The 27,338-nt window shown below is 33.5% G+C and overlaps 1 protein-coding gene and 1 pseudogene across 2 annotated transcripts in view; one reads left to right on the top strand and one right to left on the bottom strand.

The window, feature by feature from the left end:
- Positions 1–124: 124 nt before the first annotated feature.
- On the bottom strand, positions 125–12,483 carry LOC129225002 (uncharacterized; annotated as a pseudogene).
- Positions 12,484–20,770: 8,287 nt separating this feature from the next.
- The window catches only part of LOC129224686 (AP-1 complex subunit beta-1-like), a 50,650-nt gene continuing 44,082 nt past the window's right edge, over positions 20,771–27,338 (top strand). The window contains exon 1 of one of the 2 annotated variants that reach the window (XM_054859232.1): positions 20,771–20,847. The gene's annotated coding sequence lies outside the window, so the exon portion shown is untranslated. Of the gene's footprint in view, positions 20,972–27,338 lie in introns of both variants that reach the window. The other variant, XM_054859231.1, reaches the window with a different exon arrangement.

Raw genomic sequence — 27,338 nt, 5'->3', positions numbered from 1 at the left:
CCTCAACAAGGGGTGTAATATCTTCAAATCTTTAAAGAAGCCATTTGCGATGGGCAGATTTTGCTTTAAGGGCATAGTTAATGCAGTCAAAAAACTACGCAGCTCATACATTAAATTTTTTCTATCAGATTCTTTGATTTTTATGAGTCTTCCTGGCATCGATGCCCACATCCATTTTTTTCAGTGGCTTCAAGTTATCCAACACACTGATGTCAATATCCAGAAGCTGTTGCCCTTCATAGTTGTTGATTAGACTGTTCTTAACAAAATGTTGCATAACATTTCTCAGCAGTTCGTTCATTTTACTGTACAATAGATGGACTACAGGTCCCTCATTTTGGAATAACTTTAAGTAAAATTTCAAAGTCGGAATAATGTCAGCCAAAAACTGAAGCTGAGCCAGTGTTTTAGAATTTTTAAAAAATTTTACAATCCTTTGGTACCTGCTGTTTGACTGAACAGTAGTAGAAAATTTTTTTTACTGCAGCAAAAAACTTGTGAAGTATTCACAAAATTGAGGAATATACAAGTATAATTCTATTAATGACAGGGCCTAAAGTTAACCACCTCAAACTGACGTGTCGCAGCAAAAATTTTTGTACTGTCACCAGAAGCTTTTGAACTTCTTTTAAGTCCTCCCGTTGAGCTGCACTCATTTTAAAGAATCCGAAAAGATTATTGGCAAACTGATCCACATCTAACGAAAGAATTGGCAGGGCCTTTGAAAATGAATTATGCACCTTGTGCAAAGAACGTGAGCCAAAGTCTACAAGCTCTGGCAAACTTTGGAGTGCCAACTTCTCGTTTACCTGTCATTTACCTTTATCTGTGGTATAAGGCCACTGCCTTATTCACATTAGGGCAGTCCATGCTTAGCATTAAGAGCTTGTTCAATGGCAGTTTCATGTCGTTTAAATTAGCTATCAGGCTGGAACAGATTTTGTCAGCCTCTGCATGACCTAGAAATACTGAATTCAAATAGGCACTGCAAATACTATCTGATTTTGCGCTCCAGAACCTGACATATGTATCCAGCTGTCAGGGTTGCCACGGAAGTTCAAGAATGAAATTCCCTGACATTTCCAGGTTTTCCAGGTGGTTTTGAGAAAAATTCCAGGTTATCGATCTCCACCTTCATTTTGTGGTGGAGAATACACATCTCAAATTTTGTCAATCATATACATCTCAAATTTTGATAAAACTTACCTCATTTTTAAACTTTACAAACAATGGTTACCAAATTTAATTTACTCAAGCTGAAATAATCAAAAATATGTACTAAGGGTGGTTCAATTTTTTTTTCTCTCAGCTCGAGTCCAAGACACCCTTTATGTTTTTTAGACTTACTAATAGTATGGTGCTGTAAAAGTTTTAGCTACTTATTCAAATTTTAAGAGGGTGCTCAATGACCCCTTAATTTAACATTAGCTCTAGCATAGAAAAAGTCACAAATTTAGAAACATTTAATTTCCCCAGCTGTTTTTTTTTCATGTAAGTAATTATTCTATTGCAATGAATATGCATATAACTCGTGTAGATTATAGTATGTAACATTGTTTTTTCAGTTCAATGTATTTTTTAACCCCCTCCTCATACTTATGAAGTTTGAGGGAGGGGGTCGAGCACCCTCTTTCAGTTGGAATAGGAAGTTAAAATTCTTCCAGTATTTTACTATCCACAAGTCTAAAAACATTGAGTGGTGTCCTGTTTTCTAGGAGAAACCTTTTTTTTAAAGTGTATTTTTTAACTACCCTAATGTACTAACACAAGTGAAGCAAATAACTGTAATAAACAATTAATGTAAATGTAGCATATCTAATTTTCAATAGCGAGGAGCCACTGCCTTACATCAAGTGAAAGAACTGCAAAATTAACAATTGTGACATCTGTATCACAAAAATAAAGTTAATTGCTAAAATAATCTGGACTAAAAACTTATGAAACCTAAACTTTTTCAATTATTGCCTTCTACCCCTCCAATCCATTGAACTCAAAGCGCTTTTAGACTTTGGCCTGGGAAAAAATCATGCATGTTTTAGCTTCACATATTTCCCCTGTTTGTTGCTAATAAAACAGGGGTGCCCCCAAGTTCAATGGCACCCCCCCCCCCAATATTTGTGAACGCCTTAGCGCTTTTTTATTTTTAACCCTCTTTTTTTATTTATTTTTTTTACCTATTTATTTGTTTTTAATTATTATTGTTTTGAAAGAAAAGTGCGCTTGCTCCCCAATAAAATACACACACAGAGATGAAAATAATAAAGTAAAATAACATGAGTAAATAATTTGAATAAAAATAAAGTAAAATAATTAAAAAATCCCCCCCCCAAATTTTGATGGCGCAACTTGCGCCATAATCACTCCTGTGGGCACCCTGTCATAAAGTTAAATTTTGAGCATTGATCAGAAACTTCTCTGACGTGCAATTTTTTTTTTTTTAATCGGATTACTTTTATTTTGAAAGAAAGAAGCGCATTGGAAGTCTTTAAAGATCACTACCAAAATACTAAAAGATTAGCGATACTTCTGTAAAAAAGAAACTTTCTAAGTTTAAAATTGTCTAATGAACTAAATTTACAGAATAAAATTGTTTAGAATAATACGATTTCATTAATTAATTTAAAGAAATAATATAAAATATGAAAAGATTATTGCAGCTCATTGAAAACTTCAGTCGCACTCGCAGACAAAACAATGTGCTGTGCATCATAACAACTTCAGAATAAACAAGCAGCGTTTAAACAGAGCCCGCTCGCTCAAACGAGGAGGAAAAGAAGTACCTTCTGCGCATGTCCGCCGCCGACTGCTATGGCGCACGCGCCAATGTCAGAGAGTTGATAAAAAGAACTGCAGGGGGAAGAAGAAAGAGGGGATTGACAAAACGACGAATGGGAAAGGAATGGCGGCGAAAAAAACAAGGCTGAAAGTTTTTTTTTTTGACGTCGCGGGGCGCACTAAGAACGATCGGAAATATGCAATTTTTCATTTTCCCTGACATTTTCCTGATTTTCGGCCATTTTCATTTTCCCTGACAATTCTAGGTTTTCCCAGTGCGTGGCAACCCTGAGCTGTTTCTTTACTTGACTAGTCGTGGTCTCATTGAATGCCAAAGTGAAAAAATTGGCTGAATTTTTCAGCTCTGTGACAATTTCATTTTGCAAATATGGTCCAAGACCATGTGACAAGATGTAAGAAACTTTCCGGTCACTGAGCTGCATCTTGCTTGCAACTGGGTGACCTTCAAACATCACTTGAAAAAGTGGAACAATATCTTTGCAGGACTGCATGACAAGAAGTCAATTTGGTTTTAAATCACAATATGTCACAGGTTAAAATCTCCACAAATGAAACCAGCGACAAGATTTGAATCATAAAGAATGGGAGTAAGGACTTACCTAGCTTGTATTTGCCAGGATACAAAAGCCTTGTAGTGATTTTTCTGAACATTTTTGAACTCTTCAAAATGATTGCAAGTACATATCTGAAATGTTTTAACAGTATCAACAAAAGTTTCATTTTTTAAAGTTGGTCGATTCAACAACAACTTTGATCCATGCGGCAGACCTTCTTCATCTTTACCGACAGTTTGCTTTCCAGGACAGTAAAATTCATTTGACGGCTTAAACATTTCAGTTGCAAGAACAGCTTGCTTGACAACATAACAGGAAAATGCAAAATACAGGTCATAAAAGCGGTTTCCGGAATAACTTGTCACTACAGAATGGAGAACGACTGGAAACCTAATGTCGGTGTTCTACAAAAAACAAGAAATATTAATTAGAAGATTAAAATAAAGTAAAAAAAGTAATTAATTTTTAGAATACAGTTAGAAGTCTCTAAAATCCAAGTCACAAAAGTCTGTGGTTCCGCTTAATCCCATGTGCTTTGTTATTATTTTTAAGGTATACTTTTTATAGACAAAAAGTTTTAATCTGAAAATTGAAATATTTTGCGATGTGGAACTTCCCTAACCATATACAATAAGGTAATAAAAAGAAATTGAAAGGTTCATGTCAATAACACTACCCAAGTGACACGAAATATTCTTTGACTGTTAGAGATGGATTAAGTAAGCCTTCAAGAAAGTAGGAAGTTGGTTGATACAAAAAAATAACTTGAAATTAAAACATTGTTTTGCCTCAAAGGACGGATTTTTTTTTTAAAATATCCGATTGCAATTTAAAGGGAGGTGCAAAACCTGATGCTGTTCAAAGCGTATATAAAATTTTTTATCCTTCTATGACTAATGTTTTTGTATTATGTGACGCACAAACATACGCTCATGCGTAGAAACAAATGTCACAACAAAACTCATCAAAACTTATTTCAGGAAGATCAAAACGCAGATTTCGGTTGCCTGCAAGTTTACACACAAGAACGTGAAGATATCAAACTCGTTTAGGGTTAATTAAAACATAAATTTTTATTGACATTTGAGTGATAAATTTTTAGAGGAGACAACAATATTTCCTTTCTACAGCGTAAGGAAGTCAAGAGAACAGGTCTTTATGTAGTCCAAATAATTTTTCGGCTAATCCGAGGTTTCAGTAATCCGAGATGGGGCCAGCCCCAAATACCTCGGATTTTCAAGAGACTATTGTACTCTATGCTGAAAACGTCAGGAGCAACTTTAATTTTTCAATTAAAAATCTATAATGTGGTAGCATATTAGATAAACTGGAACGCTACAGTCCTTCTAATAAGAGTATAACAAAAAAAAAAAAAAAAGCTCAACAACTGGTATAAAAAGTGGCATACAATGTTTTGTCATAAAACCTAACATTAATTTTTAAAGTAATTTCAGAAAGTTCAATCCTTGTAATGTAGAAAGCAGTTTTAGCAGATATCTATCTTCCTGATACATATCATAATAAGCATTTTGGTACATATCATGATAGATATTTTGATACATATCATATGTATCTAAACACAAAACTCATACATTTTTTAAAGTTTGGGCCTCTTTAAACTCCAGATAGCTCAAAAAGCTTCATCACCATCAACTCGCTTCGTGTTAGCATTGTGTGGTTTTTAGTCGATAGTTCTAAATCAGTACCATTAAATCGAATAAAGTAAATTGTGATTATTATGAGCTGCAATATGAGTGTAGTTGAATAAATTATGTTTTGCTTCTAAAATCCTTGAAAACAAAAACAAGATTTCAGCATCATCAGCCTAAAAGGATTCCAAAGTTCAAAGTGAATCAAACCAAATGTTGACGCAATACTTCAAGAAGCTTGTACAGCAGAGATGTAGAGGCGGAGGGGAGGGGGGGGGGAATACTTATTAAAAGTTCTAGAATGTATTTAAAAATAAGATAAATGAAATTGAGAAAATACCAAGAAAGAAATATGAATTAGGGCCCTTCTACAAAAAAGTCAGCCCCTTGTCCCGCATGTAACGGTTCATATATTTCATTAAAAAGTAATGATTTTAAAGGGTAATGACAAAATTTTTTGCTTAAGATAGCACACATAAGTTTGTAATTTGTTGAGCAGAAAAAAATGTGTTCCTTAATATTAAAAAGTATTATTTTTCATGACTTATATGAGGCGTCACTTGCAGGACAAAATGATCATTTTCCGTGGAATGGCCCATTAATATATCCATGCAGTTAACCATTAAAAAAATTATAATTTCTCTAAATATTCCACAGGTAAGGTTCAGAAATATGTTATAATTTGCAGTGTGTTGTTGGAAGTGGTTTTATTTTGAATTTTATGAAATAAAATTTTAAGTTTATAATTTTTTCATGATCATCTATGTCTTCAGCAAAGAATCAGAGATGATACATAAATTGAACAATTTTACTTTTCATAGCCATATAAGTGCACAAAGAACTGCATTTTTTCCTTTTTTATTTATTTCGTTTCTGAAGAATGACAGTGATAGTGCAAGATTCTGAAAAATATAAGTTATGTTGTTGTTTCTTATCCTCTGATTGTCTGACGGAGTCAGACAAGACCCAGCAAATCATAGACCCTTAAAAAACAAGAAGGGGAGCAGCATATAAGTCTTCTTTGGTAAGACACATGCAGTCCAGGATGAGTTCAGCTGACGCCTGCTGAACCCTGCACTTGGAACAGACTGCGAAAGTTTTTCTGCCGTCAAAGAGTGAGGCCCTTCGTATGTCCGCTAGCCAATCTAGAAAATGCCGATTTAGACGATCTTTCACAGTTGAGATAAAGAGAAGAGTTCGGTTCCCTAGCTGCATACCAGTGGTGGGAGGGAGGGATTTTCCACTCCTTTGATTGGTGAGGATTAATTTTGAACCGGTGCTCTGAGTAGGTAAAGGTAGAGAAGGAGGAAGCCGAGAATCTACAGTCCTCCTCGGCTAAATATAAGTTCTAAAGTGTTGAACACACACAAGAGACAGAAAAGGGTCTATGCAGATCTGCTAATTGAAGCTGAAGTAGTAAATACAACATATTTTATGTTTAGAACAACACATTCTGAAACTGCAAAATAAATTAAAAGCCCCTTTTTTAAAGAATAGATTTAAAGCAACAATTAAAGAAGAATCACTTGATTTAAAGCAAAGTAGATTTAAATCAACAAAACTAGTTTGTAAAATTATGTATGTTATAGAACTCAAAATCCATTACCAATTGTCAGTTTCCGTTATTTTTGCACATTTTTTGCTGAAAATCATGGTTTCCTTTTAGAAATTTCGGTCACAATTGGAATCTATTACTTTCCAAGAAAGCTTATACCGGGAACAGAAAGTTGTAAAAATAAATAATTCACTATTTCAATCCACATTCTAAAATTCTTTATTTAATGTTTTTCTACAACATCATTCAAAGAACTCTAGAATTGACACTAAAAATACACTACACAAATAAAAGCACAATTCTTAACTAGTATGTGGTGGCCATCACAAAACTATCTTCCATGTCTTTCTTATGAATTCTTGTAATTGTGCATGAAAATATTAAAATGTAATTCGTCTCTCACATTGCAGGTTATCACTCTCACAAGCGATCACAAAAAATTAGCACCCTTTGGAGTGGTTGATTCTAAAATTGAATCAGCGAACAGTTTCTGTGCAGGTTCACTTTGAATTTAAATTTCATCTAAATTGTAGCTTTAATACTTGAGCTACATCAGTTACAATCAAGAGCAGATACAGAAAACCATTTTAAGTGGAGGGAGTATGCTGAAGAATAACCCCCGCCCCCCCATGAACGAACCGAGGATTTTGGGTAAGAAATTTATTAAACTGCTTGGGGGTCAATAAAAGCACCAAACCCGCAAGGAATAAGGCATCTGATTGGGGATAAACATTGCAAATTAATTTCATAACCAATGAAATAAAGTAGTAGTTATAATATTTACTTTCAAAAATAATTAATACAAAGATACTATAATCCTTTACATTTTATGAATAAATATTTTTAACACAACGTGTATGGATACTGTTGTCAACAGTTTGGGGGGGGGGGTCATGACCCCCATGACCCCCCCTCTGTATCCGCTATTGATTACAATGGACGGTTAAAAAGGTTTGATTGCACACCCCTTTTAGAGATACCAGCGTGAAAATCAAAAGTTTTTGTACCCTCCTGAGGTTTAACTATGGACCCATTTTTGTCTGAATTCCTGTTTTATTTCTCAAGATATAGCAGTCACAAATAAGTTAAAAAAACAATGGATTATAAAAACTCTTTTTTGAGCTATTTGCACCAAAATCGAATCAGCACCTACACCCCCTGAAATATATCAGTGGACCAATTTTTTGTCTCGATCTGTTCATTATTTCCTGAGATATAGCAGTCATGCATAACTTAGAAAACGTTCAATTTCGCCAGCCCCTTGGAGGAATTGGAGCTAAAAACTAATGGGCACCAATTCACAAGGAGGTACATAAGTGTACTAAATTTCCTTTGATTTCATGGAGTAGTTTTTGCTTTAGAGCATTCACAAAAAGCTAGTCACACAGGATACTGATAGACACACAAACATTATCCAAAAATTGGTCAAGATGGATTCAGCGCACCTCAAAATCTGAAAATCCACTACAATTTGAAAACTTTAATGCATCCAATATTTTTTTCGATACATATTAGATATAGAAGAAAGTAAAACTGTGAGGTACATTGGGAAAAAATATTACCTGTGCAATTGAAGTAAGGTAGGCGGAAGTTGTTTTCTGAAATCTTCTTTCTATTTCTTTATCCAAAAGTGGCCAAATAATCCTAAAATTTAAAAACATAATTAATTCCCTTGATTCCCTTTGTTTTTATGATTTTTAAAGATTAGTTGCGAACTGAGTTTGAAAAATAAAATGAAACGTCACAAATGCAACATGCGATGCTTCCATGATTTACTTAAAATTTGGGTTACAGCATGAAAATTTTTTCTGACATGCAGGGGTAGAAGTGACTGACTTGTCACATATAGGACATTTTCCACAAAAAATATAGGACAAATATAGGACCCATTATATGAATAATTTTGCTATGAAAAATGAAATAATACATATCATATATTATTTAGTTATTCTTATCAATGTTTTTGTTTCAAAAAAAAAAAAAAAAAAAACCCTCAAACAAAATTATAACTTACTTCTCAAATGACTTTCCTGTAGTTGAAAGAATAATTTTTGAAAAAAGTGTACTTTATAGACTAAATAACTGAACAAAATTTGAACAAAGCTGATTTTTATTTTTCTTCCTCACTCATGACCCAAGTACAAATTCCACTATTATTTGATTTTATATCTAAACTGAACCTTTTACCACTTCTATTAAGAACAAACAGAGCTTGAGGAGGATCCTCCTGACGTTTTTCAGAGTTTTCTTTATGCTTGAATGTTTCAGCATGCTGTCTCAAATGGTTGCAAAATGACAAACAGTTGCAAAAATGGCAAAAAGCGGTAAAATCATCTTTTCCTTTAGTGCACATGCACCAAAAGTTGTACAATTAATGTCCTCCTGGTTCAACCACTCCACACGAAATTGTGTTAAGCAATGCGATTTCGCCATTATAATTCCACATTATACAACAAACTACGTTTTAACGTCATAAGGAACTAACCTTCGATGATCCCAAAATTTTACAAAAAGAAAAGATTGCAAAAAGAATATTAGAAAATTCCAATTAGAAAATGCACTGAACACAAAAATATACCAATGATTTGATTTGATTTATGGTAACACACATTGGGATATATAGCTATTCTCAGCAGAGAAGATTTTACCTCTAATAATCCACAACCTTTTTCCATATTTTATTTCCAGGACAATACACATGAAAGATGTACATTACATAGGAATAAAAGAACACTCATGGCTTCAGACGGGAATCAAACCTGCGCCTCTCTGCTTACAAAGCAAGTTGGCGAAACCACACGGCCACCAAGGCCCCTATACCAACAAAAACGAAAACCCCCCCATGATGGAAAACAAAACAAACGGCTGTTGTCCCCCAAACGCAAAATTCTAAAACCAACTTCAGACTTAGTTCTTGAAACTCCACCAACTATAGAGTGATGTCACATTGCTGTAGCCAATGAGAGAAGATGCCTGTTGCAGGATTTAGTCAGTTGCGTTTTTTAATTTGAAATTCGTTTGGGCACATACTTTCAGCGAAAAATCCGATGTCAGAAAGTTTATTTACTGTTCTTTTTAAAAGATATATAGGGTAAAAAAAGGGAATATAGAAAATATAAGACATTTTTGAAAAATATAGGAAATATAGGACAATTTTTATGCTTTTTTTGAAAATATAGGATATATAGGAAATATAGGATAGGAAATATAGGATATATAGGACTACTTCGACCCCTGGACATGCGACTTATAGACATGACAATGATACGAAGGTTTGACACTGAAAAATTAGTGAAAAATTAAAAAAACCCCCCCAGAAAATAAAGATTATTTTTGATGAGTTTTTAAATATTTTAGAGGGAAGACCCCCATGAATCTCTTCTTGCAACAAATGCTTATGCTTTTGGACTTTTCATATTTCTAGTTCCTCCAAAGAATGTTAGCAGACAATCAAGCCTCCATATAACGAAGCCACAAGGGACCTTTGAAAAGGTTCGTTATATAGAAACTTTGCTATAGAGAAAATAGTAAATTTCCATGGTTAATTTTTCAATAAATGCTATATAACATTAAGTTAAATCCTACTTAATTATTTTTAGGTTAAATACATATTAACACAAAAAAATATTGTGTATATTTTGAAGTAATTAATTTAACATAAGTAATGAATTAAGAAATAAAACTGATTAAATGAATTTATTAACTAATCAAATTTAATCAGGAATGCTACTTGCATCTGTTGTACAATTTATGAATTTTAACAAATTTTTACATTGGAAATAGTCCGTGGTTTTTTGCTGTACTTTTGAAACACTCAAATGCTTTCTCTTCGACATTTTGAGAACACTGCACCACGCTGTAGAGCAAGGTGAAAATGTGCGAAATGTGCACATAGTCAGTTCATGAGACTCGAGCCCAGTGTCAACATGTTTCCAGGAAACCTCACCCTCTCTAGGAATTGTATTCTCCTTGGGGTTTGAATACATCATGATATTTTCAAAAATATCAAAAATATCCAATACTTTGATATATATCGGATATTTTGATAATTATCCGATATTTTCAATCAGCACAAACTAACGTCTTCAAAATAGTAAATGTATCCTCAAATCACTCTTTAATTATTATTATAATATGTAGACTTAAAATTAAGATTTCTTTCATTATTCATATCTAATATTTCATTTTAGATTTTTGTCAATTTTAATTCATTTAGCATTAGGTGTTTTACTCATTTGTCTTCTGTTAGCTACTTTTACAATTATATGATTCAGAAATAAACAATACGCAATAGTCAGGAGCACAGTCATAAGTGCTCCGGACCACCAATGTTTAATATTCAATTAGGTACTTTTAATTTAACCAAACCAATTTTTCCAACCAATGTTTAACATTTAATTAGGTACTTTTAATACAAATTAAAATTGTTACATCACTAATAATGTTATGAATATAAAATAAAAAAAGAATATTACATTATTTTGTTGTATTAATGATGTATTAATGCGTCTTAAAAAACAGTACATAACCTTTTGGTTATTTTTAATAAAAAAATGAGCAATATTACCATGATTAATATAATTTTCATATTGAAAATACCGTGGTTGAAAAAATAAATATCGAAAATATCATATTTTCAAAATAAATATCAGATATATATCGTTATATACACTCATGTTTGTGAAAATTGCAACACCAAGAAGGAATTATGCAAATGAACTGAAACTCACAAAAAATGTATAGCAAGGTAAGATATGCAAAAATGATTAGAATTACAGAGACGTTGCACATGTGTGGACCAAGTTACGCTCCCTGAACTGCGATGTAGACTTTGTATATGAAGGGCTGTAAAGGTTTTTTGGAATCATTGTATGATTATCTACCAATGGTACATGTTTCTCTAGTACTCAATATGCCTCGTCCAAAACGCAGAGCGTCATATGAACGTGTAACGGAGTTCGAATGAGGCCGCAAGATATGCATGCATGAAGATAAACTTACGTATATTGCCTGCACTATACGTAACTCCACAGATCAGTGCCCGCACATGGCGTAATGCCTCAATTGTGATGCAAATTGGTAAAAGATAGAGGACGATGAAATTAGCCGAAGGGCTCGTGCCAGCTCATGCAACTGAACGACGCCACAGGGTTTTAGACACCTCACCCACCTAGCTGTGATGGATCATATATGGTCCTCTCGTATATGGATATGGTCCTCTCGTATGCTAATACAATGTTGGAGTATAGATACAGGTGTCAAACTTGCTGCATCCACAGTTCATCAACGTCTGCTGCTCCAGGGCTTGCATGCAAGGATTGCCCTATACAGGATTCCCTTTACTTTCAAACATTGCCACTTCCAGCTTCAATGTGTCCACCAACACACCCAATGGCGTGCGAACTAGCAACAAGTCATCTTCTGGGATGAGTCCAGATTTAATCTGAGCTATAACGATAGACATGTACGCGTCAGACATTACACATGGGAATGTCACCTCCCAGGGTGTGTAATCTGACGTCATACCGGCATAACGCCAGGGGTCATGGTCTGAAACGCCATTGAATATCAAGGGCAGTCCCATCTAGTCTGAATTACGAGTAACCTCAATAGCCAGCGTTACTTCAGGGACGCTGTGACGCTGGAGATATTACCGTTTCTTCAGAGCATTCCTGGTGCAATGTTTCAGCAGGACAATGCACGTCCACATGTCGCACGTAACATACAAGTGTTCTTCAGTCCACGACAGGTTAGGCTACTTTCTTGGCCTGCCCATTCTCCGGACATGACACCGATCAAGCATGTCTCGGATCGCGTTGGTCGAAGACTCGTCCATGTGTCTCATCCGGCAGTTGGTACGGATGAACTTTGGCTTCAGATTGAAGCCGTATTTGATGCTATTACCAATCGTGACCTTCCGCACCTCCATGATTCGATGCCAAAATGCGTACAGGCATGTATAGCTGCGCAGGATAGCTACATTTGATAAAAACTTACGCAAGTTATTTTCACTTCATTGATCCGTAATTTTGATCGTTTGTTTGTAGCACTATGAGTAATATGTGCAGTAAATTTCATTCATTTCCAATGAGTCCTTCATGTTGTTGCAATTTTCACAAACATGAGTGTATATCATGATATATATCGACTGATATATATTAGCGAACCCTGATTCTCCTCCTTTTAAATCCCTCCCCTTCCATCACCACAAGTGACAAAAAGAAAGGAATGTTGAAAGACAAGAAAAGAAAGTTGTAGAATGAGTAAGCCTTGACAAAAGCACCAGAAGAAAGACTTCTATTTTCCGAAACATCGAACATTTTCTCCCCCATAAAAACTTTGCAATACAGAAATTTGGCCGTTTGATATTTGTTAAAGAGAGACAGATTTGTATGCTTTTTTATTAAAACTTTCTGTGTCATTGAACATGCTTTGTTATACAGAAAACTTCACTAGTTCACTATAAGGAGATTCAACTGTATAATGCTTGGATTCTCTCCAAATAAAAATAATGGCTATGAAGACAAATTGAAAATTTTATTCAAGAATTCTACTTCCGTATAACCAGATTAAAATCAGCTGCATAAATAAGTTGAATGCTCACATTGAATAAATGTTCAATATGAAACATTACTTGATACATTTTATTCTGTTTTTGATGTTTTCTCACAAAATACAATTTCTCTTAAAATATAGTTTGGGACAGGATGGTAAAAACCAGGGCTTTTACTGTAGTGTCCAAGCCTTGCCAACCCAGCTATGCAGCTGTTAAAAACTGAAAAAAAAAAAAAAAAGAAGGCGGGTGGTAACTCCAAGAAGTGGTGAGTGATGGAGAAAAACGGCAGACACATTTGAACTCAAGGGGTTCTTTTACATAAGAATCAGGAAGAATGGTGTGGGAAGCATTTTGAGAGGTTTTTGTGCAGGGTAGTATAATCTGAAAAATGACAAACAAAAAACAAATGCTAAAAGATAGCAACACAATTTCAAAATCACAGGCAATGTGCTTAAATTGTCCAAGTCTATTTTCAACATGCAAATGAAAAATGGATAAAAAATTGGCTAAAACACTATGCAAAAAACATTATTTTTATGATGTTTACTAATCAGTTAAATCTTCTATTTTATGAGCAAATTTTGTTTTATGTAGATCAATAATTTTCAAATACAAAATGTGATTTTTTTTTGGAAATGTTTCAATATTTAAAAACATTTTTTTTTTGAATGTGTCAATTTTTACAATTAATTTTCATTAAGGTACCAATTATATACAGTGAAACACTGATTTTACTTTTCTCAAGGAACAGGGTTAAAAAATGCAGAATATGCAAATACATAGCAGCAAAACTGATGATTGGGCCCCATGAAAAGACTTTAAATGTGGCAAAAATGTAGATTTGAGGGACGTAAAATCAGGATTTCACTGTAATAGTTTTTTGAAGCGGCTATTAATATAACATTACTTTTGTAAATTTAAGTAATAAAATTTTTATGAAGGTACCAACATACTTGCCAACCCAAAAAGGAAAAAAAAAAACAGGAGATTCTGCTGGAGGTATATAGATGATTCACTAAAGACAAATTTCACGTCAAAATTATTATATAACGCTATTAAATGCCATGAATATTAAATTTAAAATGAAATAGGGATTTTTACAGATGCAAGCTAGTTAGTAGCAGCAAGAAAATACAAACTACTGCAATTAAAGAATCAAATAATATGGAGTGCAATAACTTAAAATTTTGTATATTCCCCAGTCTCCACCCAAAAAGTAGCTACAAAAATCTATTAAACCCGGGGGAAAAAATGTAAATAAATTATTGAAATAAAGTATAAAATAGGTAGGTGTAAGATAGCATATGTTGAAATAACTTCCAACTTTCAAAATAATTGAAATATTTTCCAGATGCAAAAGGATCGAAAACTGCTGCAATTTTCGCCAAAGCACGTGCTTGGTTGAACAAGCAATGAGGAAAATTTCCAAATGACTAAATGAGTTATTAATTGAAAAAATTCTTTTGAGTAAAACTCCCTAACAAATCCATTCATTCACTAAAGTTGGTGCCAATTTGGAAAAAAAAAAAAAGTGGAAATAGTTCGATTTTGCAGAGGTAAAAAAATCGAATTTTTCCAGCCCACAAATAAATCAGGAAGGAAAATGGTGTGATTAGCAACTAGTCTTTTCCACATATTATGATTAGGAAAAAATAGTGTAGAATCGCCCAAGAATGTAGCTTTGTTGCAAGTTGGCGCAGAAAACCTATTTTGGAGCTGTCTAGTGTGATTGTTATAAAATTCCTATCCATGCAAAAAAATTGGTTACAGTTCATATTCTTATGCACAACACTTGAATTCTGCATTCCCCTGACACCTGACATTGGTGGATGACAAGAAACGGGTGCCATCTATTGAGAAGAAAGTGAAACTGTTTAATGAGTGATAGAAAAAACTGTAAAAACGGGAGAAAATGGTAAAAAACGGGAAATCGGGAGATGGATGTAAGAAACGGGAGTGTCCCGTTAAAAACAGTAGAGTTGGCAAGTATGTACCAATAAACAGCTATAAAATCGACCTACATTGCGCCAAAAATAAGTTGTGTGTATTAATAATATTAGTGTGGTGCAGTATAAAATTGAATTTTTACTGAACAAAAGAAATTCCATTATTACTAACATTTCGTTGCAACTAAATATTTAACTGATTCCCTCGCCCTTCACTGTAAAAGGGTTTCACTACAAAAGCTAAACCACATAAATTGTACATCTGCAATGCATAAAATTTGGCAGAATGCATTGTCCAAAAAAAAAAAAAAAAAAATATACACACATATAATAAATAAATACAATACTAAAAGAAATACACTTACGAGTAATCTTGTTTAGTTGATTCGCTTAATTTTGAAAACAAGAAATGGGTTATGACTTCAAATCCTTTTTTGTTTGTCTTAGAAAACATATCCCTAAAAAAAAACCATTAAGTAACAATAACATTAAAATAATCGGGCTTCTATAAATTTTTACATTAGGACTAGCATTACTAACAACTTCAATAAGCAAAAGTATGGACAAATTTGTTCATCAAAAGTAAAATATTCTAGAAATTTCAAGATTCATTAAAAAAAAAAGTTTATATATATAGTGCTCCGCAGCATTGTTGGCGCTCAGTGCAAGAGTCAAAAACATCATTGAATTTGTAAGAAATGGGGACAGTGGCCAGTAAATGCGATAAGCAAATCAAAACTTTCACAATGAGCACCTTAGCATTGAGTGTGGCACGATTTCTTATTATAGCAAATTTACGATTTAGTTTTAACTGTAGCAAACAATACACTTTCTACAAGAAAAATTCGTTTTTCTAATGCTTGATTCTAGCAACCAAAGGCCTATTCAGACTTTTTCACAGGGTCCTATTTTTGTAAAGTAAAAAAAAGAAAAAAAAAAACAAAGAAATTTTAAATGTTTTTGTGAAATTTTAAGAGGTAAACCACAAGTAATTTATCAATATATTTTCCATTTTCTTTACTTTACTAATAAATGAGTTTTTGAAAGCTCCAATTTGGTGAATTGAAATTTTCTGAAGGATCAGTTTTGGTTAGTTGGTCCATAAACAGACCCATTTTTTTTTGGCCATACCCTTGGCAACTCATCATGCTTTTCTTGTTTTCAACAGATTTTGAAGAGAGGACCTGTCCAAGGATAAGCCCCAACATTTCTGCTAGTTGCACTTTATAAACATTTTTAATATTTTTAAGCAAAGCTACAAGTCCTATTTTTATTTTAAAGCAAATATTTTTTTTTTCACTTTTCAAAGAACAATTACAAAAAAAATCTACGATAGATGAAAAATTATAACTGTGAATATAATTATACAGACAAGTCAATAATGTCAGGAAACCCGGCTGTGTGGGTTGATATACTGCTTGGAACCAATATATATGATGAAACAAGAAGAATGAGGATTTTGTTGAATACATAGTAGGCTTGCCAGATTTCTGAAATGTTCAACCGGGACCTAGGAATACCCCCTCCTCCTCCCCGTTGCAAGTATTTAAAAAGGAACCAGAGGTGACAGTGGACCAGTGAACGAGTAAAATTTTAAGTTTTGAAATATACAAACAAAATTATCAAGACTGAACATTTTAAAAGTTTTTTTTCTTTTTAATACTTTTTCAGCTCTAGAATGCATACCTGCCAACCTCCAAGAAAAAAAATTCGGAAGATTTTTTTATTTTTATCCACAAGATTTTAGCGCAAAATAAAATCAAACAGGACACCTACCCTCTTTACATTTAACAATATATTAGTTATGAATTTCATATCAATTGAAATTACTTTCGTTTAGTAAATATTACTTTTATTGCTTTCTTTAAAAGTTTGGAAATAACATTTGTTACTCATCTTAAAAAAAAGAACGAAGCAAAAACAGCTCGAATTGAGAGAATGAGAAGATAATTGGCGCCGAAATTGTGCCCCTAGTTGCCCGCCGCGACGCTCGCTTTGATTGGATCCCGATGAAGTCATGCGCTGTATCACTCAGTGACGTCATAATCTTGCCTCGCTTCTTCTCGTGCCATTCTCTTACGGCAACCTTTCCTTGGCTACTTGGCCTAAAACGCGGTGCCGCCTTCCACAAAAGTATCGTTAGCGCCAAAATTGGCGAGATAATTATTTTTCCTACAAAACGTGAAAAATCCGGAAGATTTTGCTCATAACCGGAAAAACGGAAAAGGACATAAAAATCCGTAAAACTTCCGGGAAATCCGGAAGGGTTGGCAGGTATGAGAATGAGTTGTCAGCCCAGATTTTTTGGATCACAAACACTGCTGAAGAGAAAACAACCCTGGCTGGTTTTTAGCGTTTTTTAGAGGGTAGTTCATTGACAATGTTATGAATAAATACTAATTATGAGCCTAAACCAGGGGTAATAATAAATGACACAAGCAGATAAATTTAAATGTTTTATTTCTTACAGGTAAATATTTATTAGTTACTTTAGTGAGAAGAAATACTTTGAATGAGGAATAGAGACTTGATCAATATTACATGTATTTTTCATTCGCTAAGACTTTTTTTAAAAAGTCTTTCTTGTAGTAAAAATTCTCACAAGCTGATTCAATATTAGTTTTACAAGTCTATGTTTCAAATGACAAAGTAATTATCCAAAAAAATCCTTCACAATGAATCAATTTTAGATTTTTTTGGTCGTTGAATTAAATTTATTTTCCGGGACGTGAAGTAAACCGGCCGGGACACTGGGATTTTGCCTGAAAACAGGGACTGTTGCGGTCAAGCCAGGACGTCTAGCAAGCCTAATATTTAGGCAGAGTTCAAATGAGGAGAAATAAGAAAATACAGTAGAACCTCCATTAAGGGACACCTCTATTTAATGGACATTTTTTCTGGTCCCAGTCCCTTTGAATAGGGACTTTCATGTATTTACCTCTAATTAAGGGACAGTCACAAAGCAAAAAATAATGTATAAACGCTTAAGAAATAGTAAATTTACTGAGATACAAGATTCATGTTTTCTGTAAAAATTAATTGAGGTAAGTTTGATAAAAACATCTTTCAAGGAAACAAGTAATGTATTGTAAAAAAAACTTGCTGAAATTAACATGCATAATTTGCCCTCTCAACAATTTATTCAAGTAGGTTCAGGGCCGACGAAGAGTGCAGAGCAACAAATTAGCTTTGCTTATAAAACTTTAAAAATTTGAACATAAATTGTAATTCACATAGTATTACATTGTAAATTACATAACATAAAGCAAATACATGTAATGAATTACTTCAAAATTATTTCTGTATGATACAAAACTTTGCCATTACAAGAATTTTTATTAAATTTTAATTAATAAAATAATATAAACTTAGAAATTTGAATAATTATGAATTTTATTTAACATAATGAGACATTTTCAGTATTTAATCTTAAGTGTTAATAATTAATGTTTATTGTGATATTCAGTGGCGTAGCCATGGGGGGGATAGGGGGGTTAGAACCCCCCCCATGAGCCCCCCAAATTTTTTTCAGTCGAACCTGTTTTTATTTATTTATTTTTTTTAAATTCAATTATCCTCTTGAGGTGAGCAGTAGCTGCAGATCTAATTTGACCAGTATTCTAGGATTTTTCTTCCACGTTTCTATCATCTCCACACCAAACCAGGAAACAGCGGAAAGGCTTTTAACTTGAATGACCTTTTAACCAAAACTCGCCCGACATGCCTCCCACTAAAAATTGCCCCACTGCTTTTCTTCCGAGAAAAAGCGTGCGGACGACTGTCCTTTGCAACCTATTCCTGGAACGCATTTCTCCCTTTCTTCCACTGGCCCCTCAGATTTGAGGACAATGCTACTATTTCGGAGCTTTTTTTTTTTTTTTTTTGCTTTCTGAATGAATGTATCACTCCGCTTCAACTAAACTTCTGCAGCTACTGCAGAACTTGACCACTTGACAACCTTAGTTCTATCCATTAGTGTAGCAAGACTGCAGTTAGAGTTGTTTCGCTTCGTAATAAATATAGTAATGAGCAGTAAAAAACCTTAACGTCATTTTTTGCAACCCCTCCTCAGGAACGCAATGGAAGGAGCACTGAAAAAGAGAAGATTTCGTGTGATGAGGGCTTTCTTTCTTATGATGGCAGTATTGATCAAGGTATTTTCAAAGAAGAAAATTCGTTTATAATGTCCTTTGTTGTTTAATTGTTTAATTTATAAACGTAATATTAATATATATATATATATATATATATGTGTGTGTGTGTGTGTGTATATAAACTCAAGGGCATAGCTTTACTTTAAACTTCAGAAAAAATTAACACCCCCCCCCCAAGGATATTTTCTCGCTACGCCACTGGTGATATTATACTACTAATTACACGGCATGCATCAATTCATCTACCTCCGAATAAGGGACACCTCTATTTAAGGGACAAAATGTCTGGTCCCCTTAGTGTCCCTTATTGAGAGGTTTTACTGTAGTTAGAAATAATAAAAAGAAATTCTTAACAATCACTCTTCCTTTCATCAGTTTAAAGAAACATGGCAAAAGGCTGGCTGAGAGGATCTTGCACCAAAAGGTTAGACTATCTTTCACTCCAGGCTACACATGTTAAGACTTTTAAGTCTGGCATCGTAATTTAAATATGAAAGTCCCCTTACTAGTCCAGTAGCCCTTCTTTGAACCTTTTCCAAAAAAGAAATATCTTTCTTGAGATAAGGAGACCAAAACTGTACAGCATACTTCAAAGGAGGTCTTACCAAACTTCTATATAAGTTAACAATAAGCTATTCAATCTTTCATACACCCATGCCTCCCTTGAAACTCTTCAACACCCCCAGGTTGAGAACTGCTGGTAGAGTAGATTCTGATTAGAATATGTATATAAAAAAAAAAAAAAAAAAAAAAAAATTCTAAAACTAAGATTTCACTAAACAATATTGTTTCAATATCAAGATGCAAGAAACCAATTTTGTGTTTAGTACAGCTGCTAATGGAAAATTCAACACCAAATATTTGCTTTGAGAATCTTTTCTCTTTCAAAATTCCCCTGGCTGCCTTTTTAATCTAAAATCAGCCCTAATTAACAACTAAAACAGTACAGAAAAAAGTAATAAACTATTAGAATCACTTGTGAAATTTGATCCTATATTGTGTCTCCATTGACTGGGTGTCAAACCCAAGTAGCAACAAATTATTGAAGAACAATTCCCTTTTCTTCTTCAGAGTTTCATTCAGAGCCATGGTCCACCTTCAAAAAGAGAATACTTTAAGATAACAATATGTTATGAAAGCCTTTGTGGTACAATACCACAACTAATAATTATTATTACTAAGACTTATTTTCTACAAAGCTCATTAAATGAAACATATTTTGGTAACGTGACGCTTCAGAAAAGCAGAAATTTTTTAAAAAGTTACCCAAATATTTGCAATCACATAAACGAATTCCAAATATAAGCTAGTTCAAATTTTCGCGACTTTGACATCAGAAAGGAAAAACAAAACATCCGCCATTCAAGCAAATAGTGATGCCAAACATTTACCTAAAATATTAATGAAACATTTTTGAAGTTGAAATTGAATCGTAAAAACAATCAAAATCGTGTTTTTCGTTCCATATTTAGGCTTTTCTTACTTCCAATTAAATTACTTAATCACTTTCTCAGATGTAAAAACCGATTGTAAAATTTCAGAATGACTACAACTTCTGTCAGATAAGAAGGCGTGAACAGTGAAAAAACGATTGACCGACAGTGTTGACTTGACAGCAAAGGGAATTTAAACGATTAGTGAGTAGTTTGAATAATTGGAAGTTCCTTTAAATTATATATTCTGTACTTGGTTTTTCAAATATTTCTCAAAATTTCGTTCCTTTACTTACCTTCAAGTCATAGCTTGTGAATTGATTAGTAGGTATGAGCACTCAACTTGTGTATTTCTGTGTGCTTATAATGTGATTACTTACTAAGAAATTTATTTAATTGAACTTGTACTTCTTTTAGTAATTAACATGTCCTTTGAATTGTTTTGTTTTTCGCCTTATTTTGTTCAATTTCTATTGCTAGGGAATACTTGTGTTCTAAGGATTAGTTCATCTAATTAGGACAATCGGCATTTCTAATTCACTGTTGAAATTTTGTGGGAAATTGGTTTCCATTGCATATGTGAGCCTTTTTTTTTCTTAGCTTTTGTTCAGAACAACTGTGCCAAAAGCTTAGAATTTTCATTTGTAAAAATTTTTCACTTCATAAGTAATTAAATTGCAGTTAGGAAAATGCTATATGTAGGGCAGAGCGTATCTTTTCTTGAAGTTGAATGGTTTTCAGAGTTTTGGAACAATTAATTTTCTAGCCGATTCGTATTTTAACATTTCAATTTTACTCCTGTGAGCAAACTGGGAATCCATGGCACCCAACGCTATCTTTAACTTGGATTTTTTTTTGACAAATCAGTATTTTCTAATAGTTTTGGGTTTTACTCGAACATTTTTAAGTGCAAATGATGTTTACCATTCTGTAGTTATATTTTATACCAAACATCAGGTTATGCACAAAAAGTTATCAGAATTGCAGGTATATTAGCAGTCAATAAAGGTTTCATGTCGCAACTAATTTAGGGAAAGCTGAATTTTTGCAGGATATTAGCACATAAAGTATATACAGTCAAACCTCGTTATCGCGACACCCGGATTTCACGACACTCCGGATGTCACGTCACTTTTTCAGAGTCCCGAACCTAAGCCACATAATTTTAACGTTAAGTAACTCCGGTTTTTACGACAGTCTTTTTGGTGCACCTCCGGTTACGACGACACTTCGAACAGCGCCGACTGGATCAAATATTTCTTTGCAATTGTTAAATTTTCTGTAAAATAATGAAAACATCAGGAAATGTTTGTTGTAGGAACTTCGGACTCTGCAAGAGGTTTGACCAGGCATGACACCTCAAGAGTGGTGGGGGGCGAGTAGATAAGTTCTGAAAGGTACTTTGACAAGAGGGACAATAGAAAGGAATTCAAAGCAGGTGGAGAGTCTTGAATTCGTTTCTTTCTTGCTGATACTTTCGTGGAAAAGAGGAGTGTTAAAAATGCTATTGAAAAGTTATTTAGTTAGAAAAGTTTTTAGTTACACAAAAATAATAATAATAAGTGAAGATTTTTTTAAGAAAATAATATTTATGTCATATCTACCAATAATTCAAATTTACATTAGTTAAATCTAATTTGAAATGTATATATAGATACTACTATTTTCTTCATTAAATCTAATTTTAATGTTAACTAATGTTTAATTATGAATTTTTAAATATTCCGGTTATGACGTCGCTCCGGCTATGTCGACACTTTGTTGACAGTCCCAAAGGTGTCGTGATAACGAGGTTCGACTGTAGTAAAAAAACACAAAGTCCGGACCCCCCCTCTTGCTCCCCCCCCCCAACCCTTACGAATCATTGCAAGAGCATTACTATGATTATACGCTTACAGCTCAAAAACTAATGATGTTACTGGGGAGTTCTTTTTTTTGCATTCCTAACAATCTTATAAACCAGTGGTGCCCAACCTATGGCACGCAGGCCACATTTGGCCCGCGAAGCTGATCCACGTGGCCCGCTGTTTTGTGAAATGTTATAACTCAACGAGTACGTTTTCTGACAATGTTCCAAATTTAGAGCTAAATATTTAGAAATTGGTTTATGAAAAGGAGGTTGCATTTAACAAAAGCAGCACCAAGTAATGATAAGAATAATTTATTTGCAATTTTAATTCCTTTTTCGTATTTTCCCATGTCATTTAGAAAAGAGTAAAACATTTTGAAATTTTATATGTGCTTCAGCCTGCGCGAGAACAATTTTAGTCTTCCCTTATGGGAAGAGAAAGATTGGGGACCACTGTTATAGTCAAATTATGTTACATACGCTTTTTATGTTGATAACTTAGTTTCACCGTTTTACTAAGTTAATCACATAGAGAAAACTCACTACAAAAAATAAATTCAACAAACTGCAGCTTTTTATCATTATGTCTTGGGAAGAAATGCTTGAATATATGGATAATAATACAATGATGATCTGCAATAGTCATTTAGTTGAAATGGAGCATCAATGTAATTACGTTCACTTTAAGGTTTTACAACGAAAATGCAATATTTTGTTACAAAAGTTTATGGTTCGTTTGTGTCGCTGATACTCAACAGAATAATGTTTGGTCCAAAAATATTGTTACAGTGCATTCCACTAATGTCCACAAATGGACGTGCAATCGAACCCACCTTTACGACAGCTACAGTTTGTAACACACAATGTTTTACAGTTGCAAGATTATTTGTAGAAAAAGTTCATCTGGCGCTGGAGTAATTGTTATGGGCTTAGGTGTCAGTCAGTTGCTTGAAGTATATTGCTAACCTCATTCTTCTGCTGGAAGTTTAAAACCTACCCAAGTTTGAATAAAAACTTGTGTATAAGCAAGTAATAGTAAGAATGTCCCTAAAGTCAAATTTTGATTTAGCAAAACTTCCACCAACTTCAGGCGCCACTTGTCAACATCTTTTTAGGGTTTATCACCAGATTCAAACTTGGTTAGGTTTTAAACTTCCCCCATTATTACCTATAAATTTTGTCCAAACATTTCTTCATAAGATGTATAGATAAAAAGCTATAATTTGTTGAAGTTACTTTTTGTAGTGAGTTTTCTGTATATGATTAAGTTATTAAAATGGTGAAACTGAGCTATCTACATAAAAAGTGCATGTAATATAATTTGTTTATAAGAGTGGCCCCCAACATTTTCTTCTCGCGGGCCGCAGATCATACTACAAAGTAAAATCGTTCTCGTGGGCTAGAGCACATATAAAATTTCAAAATATTTTACTCTTTTCTCAATGAAATGGAAAAATACAGAAAAGGAAAGAAAAAATGCAAATCAGTAATTGTTGTTATCATTACTTGATGCTTATTTTGTTAAATGCAACCTGTTTTTCAGAAACTTATTTCTAGCTGGGCCCAGAGCCTGTTGCTGGTCGTCACTTTTGTATTTGTATAAGTTTCTAAGTCTTAAGGGTCTAAAGGGAGTGCGAGAAATTATAGACCTGTGAGTCTAACTTCGGTGGTTTGCAAAATTTTTGAAACATTGATAAAAATTAAGATAGTAAATTTTTTAGAGACTAATAATCTATTGACTAGTTTTCAGTACGGTTTCAGGAAAGGTAAATCTTGTGCAACTAATTTATTACATTTCTATGACAGTTACCATGACTTTGGATAATAAGAAGCCTGTAGATGTTGTTTACATTGATTTTCAAAAAGTTTTCAATAAGGACCACGTGTTGCTCTACTTAGCAAATTAGCTGATGTAGGAATAGGAGGAAAAACTTTCAGTTGGGTAAAAAACTGGCTGACCGGAAGGAACCAAGGGGTAGTTGTTAGGGGAAATTATTCTAATTGGAGTGGGGTTTTAAGCGGGGTTCCTCAAGGATCAGTGTTAGGGCCTGTTTTGTTCATTGTTTTTATGAACAATATTTATAAAAATATTTCTGGGAACATGAATTGTTTTGCTGATGATGTCAAAGTTATGGGGAGTGTAGAAAATGAAGAACAAGCAAATCAGCGGCAAGAGGATCTAGATCATATTAGGGAGTGGGCTGATAAATGCGGTATGGTTGTTAATGTTGGGAAATGTAAGTGTTACATTTAGGGCGTGGAAATAAGTGTACAAGTTATTATTTGGAAGGTTCAGTCATTACTCAGGCAGAAAAAGTTACTGATCTGGGCGTCTTAATAAGTCAGGATTTAAAGTTCAGCCAACAGAGTGCAGCATAGCTAGTAACAAAGCCAATAAGATGCTTGGGTTTATCAATAGATCTATTTCAAACAAATCTAAAGAAGTTCTCCTGCCCTTATATAGAAGTTTGGTAAGACCTCATTTGGAGTATGTTGTTCAGTTTTGGTCTCTTATCTTAAGAAAGATATTAATGTATTGGAAAGGGTTCAAAGGCGGGCTACAAGGCTAATAAGTGGACTTTCTCATTTAGACTATGATTCCAGGCTTAGAAGGCTAAAAATGTACAGTCTTGAGCAAAGAAGAGACCTAGGGGACATGATTCAGTTGTTTAAATTTATTAAAATGAAAGATGTTACGGAGCTGATGTTTAGCACTGAAAACAGAATAAGGGGTCATTGTTTTAAGCTATTTAAATCTCAGGCTAACATCGATATTACAGACCCCGAAGAGTTCCTATTTTTCCTATTTTTTAGAGCCCTCTCCTTATTTTCCTACTTTTTCCTTTTTTTTCCTACTTTTTCTTTCTTTAGTATAGCACTTCTAATTGTGCATTGATTCTTATTTTTATGATGCCGCACCGATAATTTTCTACATGTTTCAATTTTGAAAAGCAAAGAAAAAAAAAAAAAACCCATGCAGATCCAGAACTTTTCATTGATTGACTACAGTAATTTTTGGAAGGAATGCCGCGGCGTCTGCGTGTTTAAAAGTTAAATTTTCGTAAGTGACTTTTTTACCATTGCTGCGTTTACTATCGACTTTTCTTTTTATCGCCCCGACTTCAGTCCTACTGTTTTAACGAAACAATAAAGAAATGGTTACCGGCACATTCTGATGCAATTATATATTACTTACCGGTCAATTAGAAGATTTAATTAAAGTAAACGGAAGACTGTTCAAAGAGTGCGGGGAAAGCCGAATTTCTTATTCACCAATTTTTCGTATAGATGATTACAAGGGAAATATAGCTCTATTTAAACAGAAAGGCAATGTAAAACCTTAAATGAAGAACATTTTATTCTTTCACACTTAAAATTTTTATTACTTTATTGTTGAAAGGTGTTTTTTTGTTTGGATTTTATTTTCATATTTCTGTATTTAGTATCTTTGTTTCCACCAGTTTATTTTTCATACTGAAAATTGTAAGCGTGATTCTTTCGTTTTGTTTTTACGACTTGGTCTTTCGTTAAATCCCTTTAATACTTCAAAAGTACTATTAGTTTATTTTTGGGACAGTTTTAAATCAAAAATACTGTTAGTTTATTTTACATTAGAAATAAAGTTTACGCTAAATTTGTTTACTCTTGACGTGTTCAGTCCTAAATCCTCCTATTTTTTCCTATTTCTTGAAGTGATTTTTTTCCTATTTTTCCTACTTTTTTTTAATTTTTGATTCCTTATTTCCTACTTCCCCCCCCCCACCCCCAAAAAACCACTTCGGGGTCTGATATTAGGAAAAATTATTATTATAGCAGGGTAGTGGAACCTTGGAACAGCTTACTGGAAGAGGTGGTAATGAGCAAGGGAGTAGATAGTTTAAAATAAATACATCATATCAAAAAAAAAAAGCTTCTATTTCCCCTGTTGCAAAAAATAATTTTTTAAATGAACTAATGCTCTTACCAAAATAAAAAAGAATAAAATGTACCCTTAAAAAATAATTTTCATTGTCAAAAAAAACAAAAAAAAATAGTCTGCGCATATCTTATCTTTATGTAGAAACATAAATGACTTTGAGTTTATCCGCCGAAAACGGAATACCTAAATTAAAACTGTAGTGTGGAAATAAAAACAAGTCATGTTAACAATAATTATTTCACAGTTGAAACCATAGCTGTGGAGTCAAAGTTGGGGAGTCGGAGTCCGACTAATTGTCAGTCGCAGGAGTTGGAGTCTGGTCTGGAGTTTGTCGTCAAGAGCTATTTCCATTAAAATTTGTTTGAAGTAAAGCTGCCTTCAAGTACGGAATCTACATTGACTTTCAGTTTCCCCGTAGGCGCTAATGTTAAGATATTTGAACTGTTCAAAATTTAAAGAAAAATTGTAGAAATCAAAAAGATATTTTATATACTTCAAGTTTTTCATCAAAAGCTTTTTTCTACGAAGCTTGTTTGAAGTAAATTCGCCTCTAAGTTCGGAATTGCCCCGAATTTCTCTGTAGGCACTAATGTTAAGTTTTTTTGAACTGTTCAAAATTGTACAAAGAATATTTCAAATCAAAAAGTGAAATATAGGAATGAGGTGTCCTCGCCGAGATCTTTCAAACAAAAAAAAATTGTTCGAATTGGACTCTTCACTCAAAAGTTATTGGGGAGAGGGGACAGACGTTTTCTCCCATTTCAATACCCTACTCTCCAATTTTTAATTTTTGATATTTATTTAATTCTTTTTTATTTTTAACTTTTTTTTGTTTTTTGTAATATTTTCAAGATGCATTAAGCCTTCTTTCATGCTTTTTTCTGACTTTTACTGGGAAAGTAGGCTAAAAAGGGTCATCCACAATTG

The sequence above is a fragment of the Uloborus diversus genome, chromosome 6, assembly GCF_026930045.1.
Source record: "Uloborus diversus isolate 005 chromosome 6, Udiv.v.3.1, whole genome shotgun sequence".
NCBI lineage: Eukaryota > Metazoa > Arthropoda > Arachnida > Araneae > Uloboridae > Uloborus > Uloborus diversus.
The sequence above is the reverse complement of the archived record's forward strand: the minus strand, read 5'-3'. Positions and strand labels throughout refer to the sequence as shown.